The sequence below is a fragment of the Panthera uncia genome, chromosome D1 (assembly GCF_023721935.1).
Source record: "Panthera uncia isolate 11264 chromosome D1, Puncia_PCG_1.0, whole genome shotgun sequence".
Classification (NCBI taxonomy): Eukaryota; Metazoa; Chordata; class Mammalia; order Carnivora; family Felidae; genus Panthera; species Panthera uncia.
Window position 1 is genome coordinate 3626352 of NC_064808.1, and position 24212 is coordinate 3650563.

Here is a 24212-nt window from a genome sequence, read left to right on the forward strand (position 1 = left end):
ATCCTAACCTTCTAGAAAATGAAATATAAAATCTAAGTGAAACCAGGAGATTCAACGAGATGAAGAAAAAGGAACCAATGAGTAACCACAGTCAAACTCTTAAGAAATTCAGTAAATTTCAGCAAGATCTTAAAGTATGGAGTCCCGGTAACAGAATTTATAGAGTTGTACAGTATCACTGTATTCTGCTAGGAAACTGATTTGGTCTGTGTCCGGTATTTTCGTTTTGCTTTAAGTCCGCATATTGACACACCATCTCCAAGGCAGGCCAAACTGCAGAAAGGTCAGGGGAACAGAGGGCTCACAAAGGTGCGTACGGTCCCTTTCTCACATAAAAAGTGGACCAAGAAACTCTTCCTCCTACGTCAGGTTATAAGCCCCACTGCTACCTTCAGCGTTCTCAAACAGTACCATAGGCCTGCTTTGTCAAGGACCCAAACCCAGTACAACTCGATGCCCCTTTGACAGGAGTTGTGGTTATTTTTAGGTGTCATAAGGTAAACTGGAGTATGAATTCATCCACGAAGCTTGTAAGATACCCCACACCCACCCTTCCTGTGGTATACAACCCAGTACATACATAAAACAGGACAGGGTCCTCCGAAAAGAATCCTGACAGGTATCTGGAGAATAGGATTTAGATTCACAACTTGCGTGAAATGAGTTAACAGGCAGAAGCTCGAGGCAGAATGAAAACCTTAACACAGCTCTTCTAAGGCACATTTGCAAATAGCGTCCGTGGCCTGTACCAGACCTCATATTTTTCTCCATCCTTAAGAAGGGGGGAAAAACCCCTCTCAGGGAGTTTGATTTATAGCACGGTAGGAAAAAACAAAACCAAATCCTTCTTTCTCACAGAGTAAAATGTTTTACCTGACAGACTTTCCTCTGTATCGCAGTTGCTTTCGCCAGGCCACCACTGATGACCGTTTAGTTTTCATTCTTCTTATTATGAAACAACGCCGGGGTTCCCAGGAGTGGCGCTGTCGGATCAAACGTGTGTTTCTAACCAGACGCACACGGGCAAACGGCTCCCCGGAGGCCGTGCCATCCGAAGTGCCACCAGCAATGCAGGCGCGCCGTGTCCCCACACGCTGGCCCTTGCGCGCACCGTTCGTATGTCCGAGAGCCATTTACACTCCACTCTCCAGCCAACTGTCTGTTTACATCCTCTGTCCGTGTTTCTACCGGGGCCGGCCTTCTCCGGGCTTGTAGCGGTGACTTACAAGGCAGAAAACGGGCCCTCTGTCCGACCGCGTTCCAATCTCTTCAACTCATTCCGATCTGCTGTCTATCTGTGCCACTCAACTGAAACTGCTCTTTCCAGTCACCGGTGACCTCCAGATGGGGCTGAGTCCAAATGCAACTCCTTCTGTCCTCATCTCGAACTCGCCCTCGGCAGCTCTCAATACAGCTGACCAGCAGCCCCTCCTCATTAGAACATTCTCCTCACTCGCCTTCTTTGGTATTAGGCTCCCGGTTTCCTCCCTGGCTTCTTCAGTCTCCCTAGCCGGGGCTCGCCTCCTCCCCTCCCTTCCCCTCCCTTCCCCTCCCTTCCCCTCCCTTCCCCTCCCACACCACCCACCGCGGTGCAGGCCGCAGGGTCCGGGCGGTGCCTACTACGCTCTCCCAAGCTGACCTGACCGTATTAGCTGGGGTGTCGGCTCACGCTTGTTCTATTCGCGCTGTCGCCCCAGCGACCGCAACAAGGCCCGGGACACTCTCAAAAAACAGTCTTGTCGACGAAATGAAGCCATTTCCGTGGGTTTTTAAAAGGCCTCTACAGACACAGTTGAGATACGACTTTATACAACCCGAAGACCATCTCTGCACTTCAAACGCAGGCACCCAACTGCGGGCCGACATTCCCCGTCGGATGGCTCAAGCACCCCAAAGCCAGTGTCTCCAAAACTGCCTGTCCGCCATACACCAACACTGACCGGCCATCAATCCTTTCCGTCCCCGTGTCTTCCCCGTGTCAGGAAAGGCACGCCCCAGTTGTAAAAGACAGAGCCCGGAAACCACCCTGGCTCTCCTCTTCCCTGCCAATCCTATTCATCCAACTCCGTCTTCTGAGCACCTCCCCGCCTCCATTTTCTGCCACCACCGCCCCCCTCCCCCAGGAGAAGAGAAACAGCTTCCGGATCCATCTCCCTGGGTCTCCTCTGGACCGTCTAAGCCACTGTTGATTCGGGTTCCTCGTCAGCGTCCCCTGCCACTCCGTGCGAGGCATGGTAACAATAATTCTGATCCATGCGGTCCACTACAGGAGCCACGTAAGGCTTCTGAGCACTTGAAATCTAGATGGTTTGACAGAGGTGTGCTGTAAGCATAAAATGCACACTTGATTTCAAAGGCGTGGTACAAAAGACAGAAATGAAAATATCTCATTGATAATTTTTATGCTGACTGCATATTGAAAAAAGTTAAGATTCCATACGTAGCTTGCATTATATCCTATTCATTGAGACATTGTCCCGAGCATTTCACTGAGAGCACCAGCACCATGGCCACCTTTTTCTAACCACGTATGACCACAGCATGGCAAGAGCTGGGCCTGGCACGGATCTGGCAGCGAGATGCTTGCCGAACGGATTATGGCCAGCAATCAGTATCATTTATGTGCGCTCACTTAAAAACAAAACATTAGACGTGTAATTCCCACTTGGGAGTTGGATGACACTTGTACGACACACTTGGTATTAAGAAAATTTTCTATGTTTAAAACTTTATTTTTTTAAATGTTTATTTATTTTGAGAAAGAGGGAGAGAACACAAGTAGGGGAGAGGCAGAGAGAGGGAGAGAGAGAATCCCAAGCAGGCTCCATGCTGTCAACGCAGGGCCTGATGCAACGTAGGGCTCGATCGTACGAACCGTGAGCTCATGACCTGAGCTGAAATCAAGAGTTGGACGCTTAACCGACTGAGCCACCCAGGTGCCCCTACGTTTAAACTTTAGGTACACACGCATCTTAAGAAATAATGACTTACTTCTTTAATGTGCATTCTAATCATGTCGTCATTAATTTTTCTGATTTCTCATGGCCAAAATTTCTGTTAGAAGGGAAAGACAGACTGGGGAAGACTGGAAATTTAAGCTGGCCTAAAAATAACTTGAAGATTATGAGTCATCAACTAGTAAAACATTGGTCATCACAACTCAAAAAATCAGCCACAAGAGAAGGAAGGTTGGCGGACAGCACAAGGCAAAGCAAGCAAGTTAAGGATAAACACGCAAAGTCTAGTTAACCAGAGCCGGACTCGTTTCGTAATTCCCTCTGCAACATTATTATCAAGCCACGGAGAGGGTGTGGGATACGCTCACGTTGACAAGCTTTACAGTCGTATGTTGTCATTCTACAGAAAACACACTCTCAGATGGCCTCACAAACCCAGAAAGTGATAGGGTAGAAAGGACAATCCAAATGATCATTACATTTGAAGTACAGAACAACTGTGACCTGAACGAATTTCAACGTGATTTAGGTTGGAAGCCCTTTAAAAATTTAAATTTGGGTCCTCATTCAGCCTCCACAGACAGATCACAACCAAACAAGCACCCCCAGTGAGAGTATGACAAAGTTTACCCCTCAAACAGAGACATAGCTACCGGCGAACAGGACACAGAACACTGTGGGGACCCCACAAAACAACCCAGGTCTTCCACAAATAGAGGGCAAGAGGGGGAAAAAAGTGATGAATGGGTAATCTACCATTTTTTTAAAACTGGTAGACTTCATGTGGATCCTGATTTGCCAAAATTAGAACACTGTACCAAAAAATTATACTATGAGACAAGAGGAAATTTCACTCTGGGTAGTAGATAACATTAAGCAACTACCGTGTGGGGTTGCTTTCTAGATCTGAGAATTTTGTGGTTATGTTATGTATGATTAAACAGCCAAAGGGGAAAAAAAAAGTGTTTTCCTTTGAAAGATAGTACATGTATACTGGCATATTTACACAAGAAACAATATAATTACTTGGGGATTTTCTTCCAAGTAATATGGAAAGAACTAACCATAAAGGGAAAAGTAATAAAGTGAATTACATTCCAAATGACTTCTCCTCCTCAAACGACACGATGGAAAGCCACCAAGCAGGTGAAGACATTCACCACACTTACATCTCCTGAAAAACTCATACCCAACATAAAAGAAATCCCACCAAGTGTCATGCTTGAAAGTATGTCCAAATATTGTGACACTCCTCCTTTCAAAAAAAAAAAAAAATAGGAGCCCAACTCCCCTCCCCTTGAAGGCAAGCTAGGACACTTTGACTCTCTTCTGACAAAGAGAACTCGGCAAAATTCAATGCTATGTGACTTCTGAGATCATAAAAATGATAGCTTCCACTTGGTGCTCTTTCCCTCAATCATTCTCGGGGGGCTGGTGGGGCGGGGGGAGTCAGTCACCATGTCCTGAGGACAGGACCCACAGGATCCCTGACACCAGCCCACACGAAAAGGAACTGTGGCCTGCCACCGACAGCCAGGACTAACCTGCCGGGCATGTGAATGAGCCACCTTGGGATGGAACTCCCCACCGCAGTCAAGCCTTCAGACCGGGGGCCAAGACACTGCCCAAGTTCATGTCCTACAGAAACTGAGACAATAAAGGTTTTTTTGTTAGGGGAGTCTAGGTGGCTCAGTCAGTTGAGCGTCCGACTTCGGCTCAGGTCACGATTTTGAGTTTTGTGAGTTCAAGCCCCACGTCAGGCTCTGTGCTGTCAGCTTGAGTCTGGAGACTGCTTCAGGTTCTCTGTCTCCCTCTCTCTCTGCCCCTGCCCCACTCCCCCCCCCTCTCAAAAATGAATAAACATTAAAAATTTAAAGGTTTTTTTGTTGCTATGAGCCACTAAAAGTTTAAGGATAATTTGTTATGCAACAACAGAGAGCTAACACAATAAGAAAAACTAATAATGCAGTGAAAAAAAAAAAAAAAAAAGAACGAAAACTTTAAAATATACTCTTTATAACAAAGGATATCCCAGGGGGCACCTGGGTGGCTCAGTCAGTTGAGCATCTGACTCTTGAGTGCGGCTCAGGTCACGATCCCATGGTCGGTCGTGGGACTGGGCCCCGCCTCGGGCTCCGTGCTGTATGCCGGACAGCAGTGGAGCCTGCTTGGGATTCTCTCCCTCCCCTCTCTCTGCCCCTCCCCCACTAGTGCACACACGTGCTTGCACTCTAAGTAATAAATACACTTTTAAAAAAAGGTAGGAGGGGCGCCTGGGTGGCTCAGTCGGTTGGGCGGCCGACTTCGGCTCGGGTCATGATCTCGCTGTCCGTGAGTTCGAGCCCCGCGTCGGGCCCTGTGCTGACGCCTCGGAGCCTGGAGCCTGTTTCGGATTCTGTGTCTCCCTCTCTCTCTGACCCTCCCCCATTCATGCTCTGTCTCTCTCTGTCTCAAAAAATGAATAAATGTTAAAAAAAATAAAAAAAATAAAAATAAAAAAAATAAAAAAAAAAAAAATAAAAAAATAAAAAAAGGTAGGAAAAAAGGAGAGCCACATGACCAATAAAAGTATGCAAAGGTGCTTGACTTCACTGGTGCAAATTCAAACTCTCCTAAGACATCACTACACAGCTAGGAGCGTAGCTGCAAAGCACAGCATGGACAGCACGAGCTGCGGGAGACGACATGGAGTGAAAGCCTGACACACCGCTGGTGTAACTGCACTTTCACTCGCTACAAGTACTTCGGGAGGTGCAGCCACAGTCGTCCAAAACCAAATAATATGCACACCTCTAAAACCTGGCAATTTTACTCCCAGATACATTCCCCAAAGAAATACATAGATCTGTTCACCCAAAAAAAAAAAAAAAAAAAGACACCGTGAATGTTCAGGGCAGCAGTATCGGTAACAGCCCCGAACAGACATCCATCTAGATGTCCATCGACAGAGTAATTTCATAGAGCAACGAGAACAAATAACAACCGCGTGCGACGACGGATAATCTCACACACGACGCCGAGAGAAAGGACTCAGACACACACTAACGTACCATAAAGTTCTACTCAGTTAAGGAACAAAACGGGGCAGACTAATCAGTTCGGGCAGGCGGGAGGACACCGATGCTGCGGCAGGGAGGGTACCGACTGGACGGGAACAAAGGGGCATCCGGGGTGCCAACTACCCAGGTGCGTTTCAGCTTGTGGAAACTTCTGATATGAGCACTTTTCTGTCTCTTTAGTCTACTGAACTATAATTCAATAGAGTTTTAAAACAGTGACAATACAGGAGAGAAGTGAGGAAGGGAGTGAGGCAGGAACGGCCTCCAGTGTATGGCTGCTGGCGCTCAGCAGAGGAGGGTTCGTGATACTATTCTATGTTTCGCACGCTAGAACTTTCCCCTCGTAAAAAAGATTTTTAAGTTTCTTAATACAAAAGTAGCTGAACTGCTGGTAAAAGTATAAACTTGCATATTTTTTCTGGTCAGAGACAACAAAAGGTGTTGAATTCTTCACATTCTTTGACCCAATTATTCTACTTCTGTGACTTTATCCTAAGGTGTTCATCCTGAGCAAAAAGTTTGTATGTAACAATGTCCACAGGAGTTTAAAACCGGAAAGAGAAATGTCTACGTGCGGAGAACACAGGACACCTCGGGACTACCACGGGACAAATAATCCAAGTCGCTCACAAATACACGGCACCTGGGGCGCCTGGGTGGCTCGGTCGGTTAAGCGTCCGACTTCGGCTCGGGTCACGATCTCACGGTCCGTGAGTTCGAGCCCCGCGTCGGGCTCTGTGCCGACAGCTCAGAGCCTGGAGCCTGTTTCGGATTCTGGGTCTCCCTCTCTCTGACCCTCCCCCGTTCATGCTCTGTCTCTCTCTGTCTCAAAAATAAATAAACGTTAAAAAAAAAATTTAAAAAAAAAAAAAAAAAAACAAATACATGGCACCTAACTATGCCATGGTAAACAACAACGATCGATTCTGCACCAAGGTTCTTTCATCCATCCAATGAAATACAGTTGTTACAAATGATCTCATGGGGTGCCTGGGGGCTCGGTCGGTTAAGCGTCTGACTTCGCCTCAAGTCATGATCTCGCGGTTCGTGGGTTCAAGCCCCACATGGGGCTCTGTGCTGACAACTCAGAGCCTGGAGCCTGCTTCGGATTCTGGGTCTGTCTGTCTGTCTGTCTGTCTCTCCCTCTCTCCCCCTCCCCTGCTCACGCTCTGTCTCTCTTTCTCTCAAAGATAAATAAGCATTTAAAAAAAATGATACGATCACCTGAAAAGATGCTCCGCATCATTATGTCATGAGGGAAATGCAAATTAAAAACAGTGAGACACAACTACACACCTATCAGAATAGTCAAAACCCAAAACAAAGATCCCAAATGCTGGCGTCGCTGTGGAGCAACAGGAACTCTCACTCACCGCTGGCAGGAGTGCAAAAGGTGGTGCAGCTGGTCTGGAGGACAGGCTGGCAGTTTCTTACAAAACGCAACGTACTCACCATAACATCTAGCAACTGTGCTCGCTAGCATTTATCCAAAGGAGGTGAAAACTTACGTCTGCACAAAAACAGGCCCATGGATGTTTATAAGAAATGTATCCATTAATTGCCAAAACCCCGAAACAACCAAGATGTCCTTCAGGAGGTAAGTGGATAAATAAAGTGTGGTCCACCCGGACAACAGAGTATTATTCAGTACTAAAAAGAATGAGGTAGCAAGCTATGAAAAGTCATGGAGAAACCTTAGGTGCGTATCAGTAAGCGAAAGAAGCCAATCTGAAAAGGTTACAGACTGTGATTCCAACTATACGACAGTCTGGAAAAGGCAGACAGTTACAAGATCAGTGGTGGTGAGGAGGTGGGGGGGCGAAGAAGAGCACAGAGGATCTTTAGGGCAGTGAAAATACTCTGTGTGATACCATAATGATGGATACAGGTCGTTATGCATTTATCCAAACCCACAGAACATGCAACATCAGGAAGAAACCGTAATGTAAACTATGGACTTCGGAGTGACTGTGATGTGTCAATGTAGCTTCAACAGCTGTAACAACTGTACCACTTTGGGGGCGCCTGGGCGGCTCAGTCGGTTAGGCGTCCGACTTCGGCTCAGGTTGTGATCTCACGGTTGGTGAGTTTGAGCCCCGCCTCGGGCTCTGTCTTGACAGCTTGGAGCCTGGAGCCTGGAGCCTGGAGCCTGGAGCCTGGAGCCTGCTTCGGATTCTGTGTCTCCTTCTCTGTCTCCCTGCCCTTTCCCTGCTCATGCTATTGTCTCTCTCTCCCCCGCCTCTCAAAAATAAACAAACATTAAAAAAATTAAAAAACAAACAAGTGTACCGCTCTGGGATGCTGATGACGAAAGAGGCTGTGCTAGTGTGCAAAGGTGGGGGGGACAGCGGATACAGGGGAAATCCCTGACCGTCTCCTCAATTTTGCTGTGACCTTAAAATGCCCTAAAAATAGTCTTTAAAACGATGTAAACAAAACTCTTAGAAAAAACAGAGCAATAAATCTTTGTGACCTTAGATTAGGCAAAGCCTTCTTAAATATGACACCAAAAAGAAACAAAAGAAAAAAACCAGATAAACTGGGCTTCATCAAAGTAAAAATGTGTGTGTTTCAATGACACCATCAAGAACGTGAAAAGATGATCTACAGAATGAGAGCATCCGCAAGTCATATACTTAAGAGGGACTTCACAACTCAATAATAAAAAGCTAAGCAACCCAGTTTAAAAATTGGCAAATAATTTCAATAGTCATACCTCCCAAGAAGATAGACAAATGGTGAACGGGCACACTAAAAAAGTACTCGACGTCATCAGCCATCAGGGAAATGCAAATCAGAACCACACAATACCACCAAATACCCACACTAACACGCTACTATCAAAAAGACACAATCACAAGAGGTGACACAGATGTGGGAAAACTGAAACTCTCACACACTGCTGGGAGTGTAAAATGAGGCAGGCACACCGGAGAATACGCTGGCAGTTTTTTCAAAAGTTTTCTCTTAAATACGGAACTACCTCGTAACCCAGCCAGTCCACTCCCGGGTATGTAACCAAGAGGAATGAGAGTGTGTGTCCACAGAAAAATGTGCACACAAATGTTCACGCGGCATTATCCGCCATAGTCAAAAAGCAGAGACGCTCAAATACTCATCATCCGATTAACGAATAAATAAAATGTGGTGTTTCCACACGACAGCGTATTTAGCAACACCAACAACAAAAGGACTGACATACATGCGAATCTTGGACACGTAGCTAAGGGAAGGAGGCCAGTCACAAAAGAGCACACACTGTACGATTCCACCCACAGGAAGTGTCCAGCATAGACCAACCCATAGAGACAGAAATGAGATTAGTAGTCGCAGGGGCCAAGGGGATGGGAGAGAAGTGGGAGTGGCTGCTAAAAACTCCGGGGTTTCTTTCTCAAGTCATGAAACTATTCCGGAATGACAGCAGTGACAGCATGCACACACCGTGACTATGCTAAAAAAAAAAAAAAAACCGCATCAGCAGTATGCTGAAGCGTGTGAACCGTAGGGTCTGCGCACGGTGTCCCAACAAAGCTGTTAGAAGAAGAAGAATGATAAAATCTGTATTTGCAAAGAGAGGTGAAAGAAAAAGTCGTTTGCGGAAAACTTCAGAGTCTATACTTCACCAAATGTGTTCGCACACACTCATTTGAACCTCACGACACTCCTCGGTGGCGAGTTACGTCACTTCCTGCACGTGGAGATTCTGGGAGGCAAAGGCAGTAAGGAAGGGACTCGGGTCCCAAACTTAGGGAGTGGTGAGGCCAGGGGGCTTGGAAACGCCCCCCTCTTTCTACCACTTGTCGCCTCCCAGAGTGCTACCGACACAGCTAACGCTACACGCGAAGCTTCCGCAACAGCCGCACGGTTCACAGAGGGGCTATGGTGACCCACGTGGTCCTTAAACATTTTCGTGCCTGGCACTCTGCGGGCACTCCAAAGTGTCGGTGAATAAGTCACACTTTTCCCTCACAACTCCTTTTACAATTGAGGGCACTAACATTCAGAAATTACGTAACCCACGGCACCTGGGTGACTCAGTCGGTTAAGCATCTGACTCTTGATTTCAGCTCAGGTCACGATCTCATCACGGGTCATCAGATAGAGCCCTGTGTCAGGTTCGGCGCTGACGGCTCACGGCTCACGGCCTGCTCGGGACTCTGTCTTCCCCCTGCCCTGCCCCTCCCCCGCTTGGGTACACATGTGCCCTTTCTCTAGAAATAAAAACTAAACATTTAAGAGAAAGTAAGTCACCCAACAATTATTATATAGTAAACTTATCTGATATAAATATGTTTTGGGGAGCTTATTATAAGCATATTTCTCAATTACAGAGGTGGGAGGACCATAAATTGAGCCCAGAAAGGAACAATGATATAAAGCACAGGAATCAAAAAGGAACGGGAAGTCCTTTCAAAATACGGGAGCAAACGGAAAACGCCAGGGGATAATTTTTGAGTTTATACAATGCCTGGTGAGGAGCCAAGGAAATCGAAACCTAATGGTCAAAAGATCTGAACAGAGTACTCATTTATAAAAAAAATCAAAACATGGGGCGCCTGAGTGGCTCAGGCGGTTAATCGTCTGACTCTCGATTTTGGCTCAGGTCATGATCTCACGGCTCATGAGTTTGAGCCCCAAGTTGGGCTCTGCGCTGACAGCACAGAGCCTGCTTGGGATATTCTCATTCTCCATTCTCCTTCTCCGGCCCCCCCCCCCCCCCCCGCCTCGCCTCGCTCCCTGCCCCTCCCCCACCAGGGGGTACAAGCACACATGCACTCCTTCCCTCTTTCTCAAAATAAATATTTTTTAGAAACCTCAAAACATAAACCAACATGTGAGAAACATTTAGCATGGCTAATTTCTTAAATTAAAAAATCCAGGAGATACTCTTTTATATCCCATGAATCAGCAAACAAAAAATAATTAGAACTAATTAAAATTGATGGGAGAATGTGGAAAACGGGGATATTCATTTATCACTGATACACTGTAAATGGGTACCAATTTCTTAAAGAAGATGATATATAAGACTAATAAAAATGACACTACTTTTTGATTAGGTAATCTCATGAAAATTAAAAAGAATTTTATCAAAAAGGGGAGAAAATTATTTGTACAAAGGATAAGAGTAACTATGGTTATACTCACTACCATTCAGGTATGTCCTCATAAATATGTCATTCCTACTGTACAAGAGAGAAAATCAAAGCTCAGAGCTCAAACAACTAGTATTTGGCAGTATTAGGATTCAAGTTCAGTAGTATTTAAACCCTACCTTACTAAGGTCATAACGGAGTCTGGGACAGAAAGACTATGAATGAGAATTCTCTGGAAATAGCTAGATCCAAAAGAAAATCAGGGATACAGAGATCTGAGCATACTAGCACATACATGATAAGTTTAGCCATGAAAGTAGATATTACACAAGGCACAGTGTGGAAAATAAGCAAGGCTGAAGAACATACGTGAAATGAGTCTGGAAGAAAATTAAAAAGGAGGTCAAGAAAGCAAAGAAGAAAACCAAGAAAATGTAGTGTCAGAGAACTTGTAAATTCTACAAAGAAAACTCTTCCCTGGTTTTTGCTGCCACTAAGATTTAAATAACAGTGTTTTATTTATTTATTCATTTTAATGTTTATATAGAGAGATGAGAGATGGGGGGGGGGGGGCGCAGAGAGGGAGGGAGACACAGAATCGGAAGCAGGCTCCAGGCTCCGAGCTGTCGGCACAGAGCCCGATGTGGGGCTTGAACTCACAAACCGTGAGATCACGACCTGAGCCAAAGTCGGATGCTTAACCGACTGAGTCACCCAGAAGCCCCTAAGCCACAGTGTTTTAAAAAAATTTTTTTTCAACGTTTTTTATTTATTTTTGGGACAGAGAGAGGCAGAGCATGAACGGGGGAGGGGCAGAGAGAGAGGGAGACACAGAATCGGAAACAGGCTCCAGGCTCCGAGCCGTCAGCCCAGAGCCTGACGCGGGGCTCGAACTCACGGACCGCGAGATCGTGACCTGGCTGAAGTCGGACGCTCAACCGACTGCGCCACCCAGGCGCCCCAAGCCACAGTGTTTTAAACACCTTTCTATAGCTCATAGATAAGCACTCAAAAAGGAAAAACAAAGTCTTGTGCGCTGTTGCTGGAATGTAAAATGATATAGCTTTTATAGAAAACAGTATGGCAGTTTTGCAAAACAAAAGTAAAAACAGAATTAGCCTATGATCCAGCAATTCCACTTCTGGGTATATACCCCAGAAGAAATGAAAACATAGGGCCAAAGTGATATGGTACACCCATGTTCACAGTACATAGACCAGAACAGTCAAAAGGCAGAGGCAAGTATCTACTGACAGAGGAATGGATGAACAAACTGTGGTAGACACATACAATGGCATCTAATTCAGCCTGAAAAAGGAAGGGAGCTCTGACAGATGCTACAACACAGATGAACCTTGAAGACTTCACGCGTGAAGTCACTCAACAAAAGGACAAATACCATCTGATTCCTCTTCTATAAATGTGTTTATACGAACACTCATATGAAGTGTTCAGAGCAGTCAAATTCACAGAGAGAGTAGAAGGCTGGTTGTCAGAGGCTGGGGGAGGAGGGACTGGAGAGTAATGGATTTAACACACACGGAGTTTTAGTTTGGTAAGATGAAAACCGGTCTGGAGAGGGATAATGGTGCGTGTACTTAATGCCAATGTACACTTAAGACGGAACTTCCGGTTTCTTGTCCAGCACGTAAGGAGCTTCAAAATCACCTCTTATCCTAGCAAATGGTAGAAAGCTAACAACTTGGAGCCCGTGGGGGGCCCGGCCCGTTAAGTGTCAGACTTCGGCTCAGGTCACGATCTCACGGTTCGTGGGTTCGAGCCCCACCTCGGGCTCTGGGCTGACGGCTCAGAGCCTGGAGCCTGTTTCGGATTCTGTGACTCCCTCTCTCTGCCCCTCTCCTGCTCGCACTCTGTCTCTCTCTCTCAAAAATAAACATAAAAAAGAAAAATTAGAAAAAAAAAAGCTGAACAACCAGAAGAATCAACAGCTCTTCTCAGATTCATCACAGAAATGCGGTCACAGGGCGAACTGCAGCCCGCAAAGAAAGGGAGATACAGAGAATGCCAGTTTACCAGACCAGAACCCTCGAACAGAAACCTTCCTCGGAATCTAATGCCAGGGTAGGAAAACCTGAACTAAAACTGACCAGTTGCTGGAGGCTCAATGGGGACAACTCTTAAGACTTAAAAGACCCAGGAGGATTGTTAACTTTTACCTCCAGGAGTTCGACCAGGTCCTTAGAGTGAGCATGGGAGAAAAATCTGCTCTGGCGGGGGGAGGGGAAAGGGAACAATTCCCAAACACTCCAGAGCTTTCTGATCTTCGCAAGGCCCACCCTCAGGAGAAACCGTTTTACCTGAGCGTAACCTCTGGGGTTTTACCGAGGTCTTCCTCTTGGGGAAAGGGAAAAAGTCAACTCTAGCCATCCTGCCGCATCTATAAGGAGGGGAAAAAGTGGAGAAGCGCTCAAGTTCAGAGGAAGGGCACAGGCTCACCAAGACTGAGATCCACCCACAGGATGGCGGCCCGGCTCCCCTCCCGGCACGTTACCGGGACGCTTCCAAAGGCCTGTTTGGCACAGTCACTTTTACCCAGTGCGTCATGTCCGCCTTTCAAAAGAGATTACAAAGCACACTAAAGGCAAAAAACAGTCTGAAGAGACTGAACAAGCATCAGAACCAGAGTCAGATACGACAAGGACATTGGAATTATCAGACAAGGAACTTAAAAATATTTTTAATGTTTATTTATTTTTGAGAGAGAGACAGAGCATGAGCAGGGAGGGGCAGAGAGAGAGAGGGAGACACAGAATCCAAAGCAGGCTCTGAGCTGTCTGCACAAAGCCTGATGCAGGGTTTGAACTCGTGAACCACAAGACTATGACCGAAGGTGAAGTCAGACGCTTAACTGACTAAGCCACCCGGGTGCCCCTGGAATTTTAAAAAACTATAATGTGCCAGCCAAGCGCGTTAATGGAAAAGACAGGCAAATGAGGTAACGGATAGACAACAGAAAAAGAGGTAGGCATTTTGAGGAAGAATCAAAATGAAATGCTAGAGATCAAAAACACTGTAACAGAAATGAAGGATGCCTTTGACGGCATCACTAGCAGCCTGGACACGGCTGAGGAAAGAATCCGATTCTCTAGCTATGACACTAAAGACGTCCAAAATGGAAAGGCAAAGAGAAAAACAGGTTGAGAGGAAGAAAACGAAACAGAATATCTCAGAACTGTGGGACAATAACAAAACATGTAAAAAGGAACATGAAAAAAGGAACAGAAGCAGTGATGACGGAAATTTCCCCAAATTAACATCAGACACAAACCATAGATCCAGGAATCTCGGCGAACGCCAAGCAGGTAAATGCAAAATACAAACAAAGCAAGAGCCCAGAAGACCTACATCAGGGGGCACCTGAGCGTCTCGGTCAAGTGAGTGTCTAACTCTCGATGTCAGCTCGGGTCATGATCCCAGGGCGGTGAGATGGAGCCCAGGGTCAGGCTCTGCGCTGAGTGGGGAGCCTACTTAAGATTCTCTCTCTCTCCCTCTGCACCTTTCCCCCACTCACATGCTCGTGAGCCCTCTCTCCCTAAACTAAATGGTAAAGAGAAAAAAAAAAAAAAAAAGTACATCGACACATCATATGTTGTCTGCCTATTTATTTATTTACTTATTTAAGAGCGCATGAATGGGGAAGAGGGGCAGAGGGAGAGAGAGAAAACCTTCAGTAGGTTCCACCGTCAGTGTAGAGCCTGATGCAGTGCTCCTTCTCACAACTGTGAGATCACGACCTGAGCAGAAATCAAGACTTGGATGCTCAACTGAGTATTCCTTCCAACTCAGATCATGATCTCAGGCTTAAGATTCTTCTCTCCTGTTCCCTCTACCCTGCCCTGCTCACGCGTGCTCTCTCTCAACAAACAAACAAACAAATTATAAAGACGTGTCTTTATACACAAGAAAATGGGGGGAGTCACATCACACTGATGCTAATTAAAACAAAGTGGGGAGTAGCTATTTTAATTTCAGACAGAGCAGACTTCAGAGAAGGAAAGTTATCAGGGGTATGGAGGAGCATTACAAAACGAAAAAGGGGTCAGTACTCTAAAACATGACAACCCTTAATGTTACACACCTAACGATCAGAGCAGCAAAATACACAAATCAGCAAAATAACCTGGGTGGCTCAGTCAGTTGCGCACCCGACTCTTGATTTCGGCTCAGGTCATGGTCCCGGGGTCCTGGGATGAAGCCCCTCATCGGTCGGGCTCCAGGCTGAGTGTGGAGCCTGCTTAACATTCTCTCTTTCTCTCCTTCTGCCCCTCTCCCCAGCTCTCTCTCTCTCTCTCTCTAAAAATTAAAATCATTTTTAAAAAATATATGAATCAAAAACAAAACTGGGGTGCCTGGGTGGCTCAGTCAGTTAAGCATCTGACTCTTGATTTTGGATCGGGTCATGGTCCCGGGGTAATGGGATCAAACCCCGTGTCAGGCTCCATGCTGGGTGTGGAGTCTGCCTGAGATTCTCCCTCTGCCTCTAAATTAAAAACAAACCAACAGAACTGCAAGGAGAAATAGATGAATCCACTATTATAATTGCGGTCTTCAAGACCATTCTATCAGAAATGGACAGATCCAGCAGGCGGAAAACCAGTGAAGACCTAACTGAACTCAATATAGCACCACCAATCAACTACGTATAACTGACAGGTACAGACTATTTCATCCAACGTCAATTACACATTTTTCTTAAACTCACATGGAACACTCACCAAGACATACCACATTCTAGGACATAAAACACACCTTAACAATTTAAAAGAAGAGACATCACACAATGTCTGCTCTCAGAACAATGCAATGAAGTTAGAAATCAGTAGCAGAGATCTGTAAAATCCCAAAGTACTTGAAAATTAAACAGCATACTTCTAAAAATCACATGAATCAAAGAAAAAAAAATCTCAAGAGATCTTTAAAACTTTTTGAACAAAATGAAAATGAAGATACAAGGTTTCAAATTTGGGAGATACAGCTACAGCAGTGCTTACAGGGAAATTTACAGTAGTGAAAACACATTAGAAAACAAAGATTTAAAATTAATATCCTAAGCTTTCATCTTGAAAATATAAAGAGCAAATTAATTCCAAGGTAAGCAGAAAATTGAAATAATGAAAACAGAACTCAATGAAACCGAAAGCAAGAAATCAATAGAGAAAAATCAACAAAACCAAGAGATGGTTCTAAAAACAAACAAACAAAAAATTCAATAAAATTTATAAGCCTTTCTCCAGGCTAACGAAAAAAGACCCAATTGCTAATATCAGAAATGAAAGAGGGGCTATCACTCCAGATCCCATGGACAATAAAAGGATAACAGGGTGCCTGGGTGCTTTGTCAGTGGAGCATGTGACTCTTGATCTTGATCTACACTGGATGTAGACAGTAATTAAAAATAAAGTCCGAAGGGGCGCCTAGGTGGCTCAGTTGATTAAGCGTCCATCTTTGGCTCAGGTCACGATCGCGTACCCCATGCGTCGGGCTCTGTGCTGACAGCTCAGAGCCTGGAGCCTGCTTCAGATTCTGTGTCTTCCTTTCTCTCTGCCCCTCCACTGCTCGTGCTCTGTCTCTGTCTCTCCAAAGCAAGTAAAAATGTTTAAAAATTTTTTAAATAAAATCTTAAAAATAAAACAAAAGGATAACAAAAGGATGAACTGTATGGCCACTAATTTCATAACCAAGACGAAATGGACCAATTCCTTGAAAGATACAATCTGTCACAACTCACTCAAAAAGAAATAGACAATCTGACTAGGCCTGTATCAACTAAAGAAAATGAATCAGTGATAAATAACCTTCGAAAACAGAACATACCATGCCCAGATGGATCTACTCATGAAGTCCATAAAACATTTAAGGAAGAAATGATACCAATTCCCTATAATCCCTACCAGAAAACAGAAGCAGAAGCAATACTTCCTAACTCATTTCTGAGACAAGCATTATGCTAGTACCCAAACCAGACAAAGACCTTACAAGAGAACTACAGTTCAGTATCTCTCATAAACACAGATGCAAAAATTCTCAATAACATATAAGCAAATCAAATGCAACAAGGCATAAAAAGAATTATAAACCAAGCAGGATTTACCCCAGGTATACAAGACTGGTTTAATATTTGAAAATCAATTAATGTAATTCGTATCAACAGGCTAAAGAAAAAAATCACATGATCATATCAATAAATGCAGAAAAGGCATCTGACAAAATCCAACACTCATTTGTGTAAAAACTCCCAGCAAACTGAGATCAGAAACAATTCGATTCAAATCCAATCAAAATCCCAACAAGTTACTTTGTGCGTACTGACAAACCGATTCAATGGCTTACATCAAGAGACAAAAGACCCAAAACCACTAACTCCATACCGAAGGAAAGGAAAGAACGAAGTTGGAGGACTGGCACTACTGACTTCCAAGACTTACTATAAAGCTACAATGATCGAGACAGTGTGGCGCTGATGAAAGAACAGACAAATCAGCGGCCCAGGACATAATGACGGTCAACTGATCTTTGACAGTGGTGCAAAGACAGGTCTTTTCAACAAATGGTGCTGGAACAGCTGGACAGCACACGCAAAAAAAACTCCCGTACTCTTCACAAGTCAGCCCTAAATAAGGGGAACTTGGGTGGCTCAGTCACTTAGGGATCCGACTCTCGATTTGGGCTCAGGTCATGATCTCACAGTCTGTGAGACTGAGACCTGCACTGACAGCACGGAGCCTGCTTGGGATTCTCTCAACCTCTCTCTCTGCCCCTCCTCCTCCTCTCTCTCCCTCAAAATAAACAAACTTTTAATAAAATGTTAAAAAAAAAGAAAAATTCACAATCCCCTACCCTAGTCAAGATTTTAAAACCAAAGCCAGCAAAAGTTCATCAAATAAGCTATTAGTCATTAAGAAAGTCAACTTGTGGCCTGAACCACTTGTTCTGTGAGAAAGTCTGTGACTTCTACGTAGAAATTAGAACACTTGCAAAAAAAATAAAGAAGTAAATAAACATTCAAAAATTCAAATTCCCCCAAGTTATTTTCTATGGAAAAAGGAGCAGAGCTTTAATCCCTCCATACTACATGGGAAGAAACTGGGGCTCAGAATGGGGAAAGAATCTGCCCAAAGTCAGCCAGCTAGTCTGGTCACACCGACGTTCCAATGCAGTTCCCATCAACCAAACAGCCCTTTCTCGGAACCATTCGGGCCAGACTGCCTCTCTCCCTCCCACAGGCTCCTTCTTCGTATGAAAGATGAACATCCTACACTCATCTTGGGGGAAAACTTAAAAAGAATGCGTGTAATGAATCAAACACAAGTGACAACTGTACTAACAGGCACAGGGCCAACAAACCAGGAAGAGACGCAATTTACACCTACCAGGGTGAGGCAGGTAGGGTGAGCTTGGGCAGACTGTGGACGGTTTCCGCTGAACAGGAGGCAATTCAGCAGTAACTGACATGAAGAATTGAAAAACAGGCCTGACAATGCGGCAAACAGCAGGAATGGACGTTCTCTGTTTTTTTCTGGAGACACATACAAACACGCCCAATACTGTTTATTTTTGATCCTTGCAACAATTCTGCCAAACCAGCTCTCTCTCCACTCCGTGCCCCCTACGATTCTTTCTCATTCTTTCCTCAATGCCCTGGAAGATTATCGAGCTTTGGTTTTTGAAGTCTGATGAAAACAATGGTGACACTGTCTATGCATTTCAAACTCTTTGTCCTCATTGAAACATCACTGGGACAGGACCAGAAGCCGCTATTAGGTCTTTGTTCCTGACGTCGGCTGCCCTCTCCGAGAAGGACTGTGGTGGAAGCAGGACCACAATCTGGGGGCCTGTGAACCTCAGGGCAACAAAGCGACTTCAACCCTAGCCCAGCCTACACACCCTCAAGTCCACTGATGCCTCTTTTGTTTCTGATTGTCCCTCTTTCATTCATTAGTCAAAGTAAGAAAAGACTTAATGTAAAGAAATAAGTACACAACAGTCCCTCTCTCCCTCACGATAGGCCATGTGTTATAAATGCTGAAATGCACTCTTTCCTTTTTCTCTTGGCTCATTATCTGTTTTGATCCATTACCCCTTTTCCAGATTATTTTTGGTGTTCTGTATTGGCCAGTCACATTTAAGGTTCACACAAATGTTTTCTAGCAATCAAATGATTCCATGTTAAAAAGGTAATTATCTTTGAAGTCTTTCCCATTTCTGGATATAAAAATGAGCTAACTAATGTGAAAGAGTAGAAAATCTCTAAGAAATTCCTTACTGACACAGGACCACTCCACACTAACAGAAAAAACTTCACATCTGCCAGCTCTTAACAAAATGAACATCTTATATTGTAATTTCTCAGGTTTTGTTTTTTTTAATTTTTTTTTCAACGTTTTTTTATTTATTTTTGGGACAGAGAGAGACAGAGCATGAACGGGAGAGGGGCAGAGAGAGAGGGAGACACAGAATCGGAAACAGGCTCCAGGCTCCGAGCCATCAGCCCAGAGCCTGACGCGGGGCTCGAACTCACAGACCGCGAGATCGTGACCTGGCTGAAGTCGGACGCTTAACCGACTGCGCCACCCAGGCGCCCCTCTCAGGTTTTTTGAATACTGACCAACATGTATGCAAAAACATGTTTCTGGTACCTGGTTATTCAGAGGTAACAAGACCAAAAGAATAATCCAAAATAAAAGATAATGCCACCAACCTAAAAATGAAAGACACTAAACACAGTTGCTGAACTGACCAACCTAATGAGTGTTTTAGGAACAGAACACCTCAAATTCCCGAATAAGGAACAACTGACCGCTAACTTCCAGCTAATCTCAAAAGCAGCAATGGTCCGGGCACCTGGGTGGCTCAGTCCGTTAAGCGTCCAACTTCAGCTCAGGTCATGATCTCACACTCCGTGAGTTCAAGCCCCGTGTCGGGCTCTGTGCTGACAGCTCAGAGCCTGGAGCCTGCTTTGGATTCTGTGTCTCCCCCTCTCTCTGCCCCTCCCCTGCTCATGCTCTGTCTCTCTCGGTCTCAAAAATAAATAAAAACATTAAAAAAAAAAAAAAAGCAATGGAAAAAAGACAGGAAATACTGTCAAAGTGCTAAGGGAAAATAATCATCAATCTAGAACTGGGTATCAGACAAAAAACTGCTTTTCAAGAATAACAGTATATTAGGGGCCCCTGGGTGGCTCAGTTAGTTGAGCGTCGACTTCTGCTCAGGTCACGATCTCACAGTTTGTGGGTTTGAGCTCCGCATCCAGCTCTGTGCTGACAGCTCGGAGCCTGGAGCCTGCTTCCGATTCTGTGTCTCCCTCTCTCTCTGCCCCTCCACTGCTCACGTTCTGTTTCTCTCTCAAAAATAAATAAACATTAAAAAAAAAAAACAGTATATTAAAAAAAAGTACTGTCTCATCTGTGGGATTTTAATAATCTTTTTTCAACGTTTTTTATTTATTTTTGGGACAGAGAGAGACAGAGCATGAACAGGGGAGGGTCAGAGAGAGGGGGAGACACAGAATCGGAAACAGGCTCCAGGCTCCGAGCTATCAGCCCAGAGCCTGACGCGGGGCTCGAACTCACGGACCGCGAGATCGTGACCTGGCTGAAGTCGGACGCTTAACCGACTGCGCCACCCAGGCGCCCCTCATCTGTGGGATTTTAAAAGCAGCAAAATGAAAACTAGGTAACAGCAGCAGATTAATCGGGAAGGAATATAGACCAGAGCATTCAGAGGTTCTCATAAGGGTAAGAACCTCCGAATGAATGCTCTAGTCTACACTCCTTCCCAATTCTTTGTCAGGGCAAAGACATCAATTAACTATAGGCTGTTAAGTTAAATATGAAACGTCCGCGGTTACCAAGAAAAGAGTGTCTAATCTCCGTATTACTGGGAATGGGTACAGGGGGTAGACAGGAGTAAAGAAAGAAAAATCCTACAATACACAAGGGAAGAAAAGAAAAAGAACAACAAAAAGCCAAGTTAGAAAGCAGAAAATATGGTAGTAGAAATAAATATTTCGATCACAATGAACATAAATGGACTAACTCATCACTGTAAAGTCAAATTACAAAAATGTAATCTAGTTGGTGCTGCTTTCAAAAGGCACATCTAAAGCATCAAAGCCACAAAAAAACCTGTTGGTGAAAGGGCAGAAAAATAGATATCAGGCAAACATTAACCAAAGTCCTGGTGTACAGCTATACCAATGTGACAAAATATCCTTTAATAGAAAAGCATTCTGAGAGATTCACAACAGAATGACAAAGTGTGCCGGTCACTGGGAATTTAATGAGTCTAAACTTACAGGCACAAAGCAAAATCAGAGAGGGCTGCAGAGATGGGACCAGTGTCCCATCATTAACAGGGGCCTTCAACCACACCCTCCGTAACTGACATGACAGCAGACAACTAGTTAAGGTTACCAGTTTGAGTGTGAATTCAATTACTGTGCTTCATCTAATACGTATGAGGAAACCTCACCTTAAAAACAGAAACACACCCCAGCTTTTCAACACACTGGAACAGTGATAAAAATCTGCCACAAACCGGACACCATTAAAACAGCCTCAACAAAATTCAGAAACATCAAAATCACACTGGACCATGTTTTACTAACACAGTATGCTAGCAATCAGTAACAAAGCTTTAAAAAAACACATACATACACCAAAAGTTTTCAACATACTTTTTCTAAGCTCTTAAATCAAGGAAGAAATCATAATGAAAATCTGAAAACATTCAGAACTAAAAGAAACTCTACATAGCAAAACTTCTGAAATGTAGCTAAAGTAGTATTTGGCGGAAATTACTACTTTATATAGAAATACACGTATGCAGGGTGGCTCAGTCAGCTGAACGTCTGACTTCGGCTCGGGTCATGATCTCACGGTCCGTGGGTTCGAGCCCCGTGTCGGGGTCTGTGCTGACAGCTCGGAGCCTGGAGCCTGCTTTGGATGCTGTGTCTCCCTTTCCCTCTCTGCACCTCCCCTGCTTGCAACCTGTCTCTATCAGAAAGAGAAATTTAAAAAAATACATGTACACTTAAGCATATGAAAAAGCTAAATATTAATGACACAAGCATCCTGTTTAACAAATTAAAAATCAGTGGGGTCCCTGGGTGGCTCAGGGGGTTGAGCATCCAACACTCAATCTCAGCTCAGGTCTTGATCTCAGGGTCATGAGTTCAAGCCCTGCACTGGTGGAGCCTATTCAAAAAGGTAAAAATAGAAGTTAAAAATTAATGATGAATTACACATAAGGCAGAGATTCAAAAGAAATTAAAATTTAAAAATTTCTGCCAATATATTTGAAAATGAAGACAAAATAAACAGATTTTAGAAAAATGTAAATTACCAAATGGAACTCAAGAAAAATAAAGACGCTAATGATCCTGTAAATATTAAACCAAACAAATCAGTGCTTTTAAAATGTCAGACAGAAAACACCAGGCAGGCTTTGTTGGTTTTACAGGCAAATGTTATCAAACACTGAAGGAACAGGTAATTCCAATTTTACATATAAACTCTCTGAGAACAGCAGGAAGTACTATAGCTTATCTTATTAGACTAGAAAAGCTTTGATGGAATTTACCAAACTCGATACAAAAAAGGAAAACTGCAGACCAACAACAGACCAATCAACAGAGATCCATAAATCCTAAGATATTAGCGAGTCAGAAACATTTAAAAACACCAAAAAAAAATTTTTAAGACAGTATTTTTTCAGATATGTCACGATCAAGATGGATTTGTTCCAGAAATGTAAGGTCAATTTCAATATTACCTTAATTTCAAAATTATTTTTCTCACCTTACCAGATGAAAAGTTGAAAAATCCTATTATCATCATCTTGGTAAGACACAGAAGATGCATTCAGTTAAACTTAACACCCACTTGTGATTCTGTTTAATTCTCCGCAAACAAATCCCGAAGGAATCTTCCTCAAGTTGCTAGAGGAAAGAAAAAGTACCATACGTTTCATCTCATAGTGGAAGCTGAAAGCATTTCCTTTAGACCCAGGAACAAGACAATCATGTCTGCCACCACCATTTATCGTCTCCATTGCAATGGCTGTTCTGAAGCAGCGCATTAAGACTAGAGTAAGATATAAAGAGAAAAGTACTGGAAAGAAACGAACCGCCATTATTTACAGATGAGATGACCATCCGCATAAAAACCCCACAAGAGTCCACAGGCACATTATTAAGTTAGAGAAGTTGCTGCACAGAAGAGCTGCATATAAAGGCAACCGCAATGCCATTCGGCAGCAGATAGAAAATTGAACAAAAAAAAAGGTCATTTCACGAGGCACCTGGGTGGCTCAGTCGGTTAAGCATCTGATTCTAGGTTTGAGCTCCGGTCACGATCTCACATTTCGTGAGATCGAGCCCTGTGTCAGACTCCTTGCTCACAGAAGGAGCCTGCTTAGGATTCTCTCTCCCTCTATTGCTGCACCTCCCCCGCGCACGTGTGCACGCTCTCTCACGCACGCGCTCTCTAAGATGAGTAAATTTTAAAAAAAATTTCCAACAGCAACAAAAACTATAAAAGTATCCAAAGAATAAACCTAACAAAAGATGAGTAAGACTTGTAGGGAGAAACACCACAAAACTTTTTAAAAAACAACTACCCAGGGGCACCTGGGTGGCTCAGTCAGTTGAGCATCCAACTCTGGCTCAGGTCATGATCTCACGGTTCATGGGTTCAAGCCCTACGTCTGGCTCTGTGCTGACAGCGCAGAGCCTGGAGTTTCAATTCTGTGTCTCCCTCTCTCTCTGCCCCTCCCCTGCTCATGCTCTCAGTCTCAAAAGAAAAAAATAAACATTAAAAAAAAAATTTTTTTTTAAAAAAACAACTATCTGTAAACTAAAAGTCTGTTTCCTCTTCTATTTGGCCAGTACAGTGTCAGAAGACACTGACGTCCTGTTTTGTCCTTTAATTCCATGCTTTCAATAAACACTTTTTAAAAAGTCCCACAGGGGCGCCTGGGTGGCTCAGTCGGTTAAGCCTCCGACTTCGGCTCAGGTCACGATCTCACGGTCCGTGAGTTCGAGCCCCGCGTCAGGCTCTGGGCTGATGGCTCGGAGCCTG

At 44.3% G+C, this 24212-nt stretch overlaps 1 protein-coding gene across 16 annotated transcripts in view; it reads right to left on the reverse strand.

The window, feature by feature from the left end:
• PPP6R3 (protein phosphatase 6 regulatory subunit 3) overlaps nt 1-24212 on the reverse strand; it is a 138405-nt gene that overhangs the window by 101375 nt on the left and 12818 nt on the right. Inside the window, exon 1 of one of the 16 annotated variants that reach the window (XM_049641834.1) lies at nt 13431-13452. The exons of the other annotated variants lie outside the window; for them this stretch is intronic. The gene's annotated coding sequence lies outside the window, so the exon portion shown is untranslated. Of the gene's footprint in view, nt 1-13430; nt 13453-24212 lie in introns of those variants that run through there. 16 annotated transcript variants of the gene reach the window in all.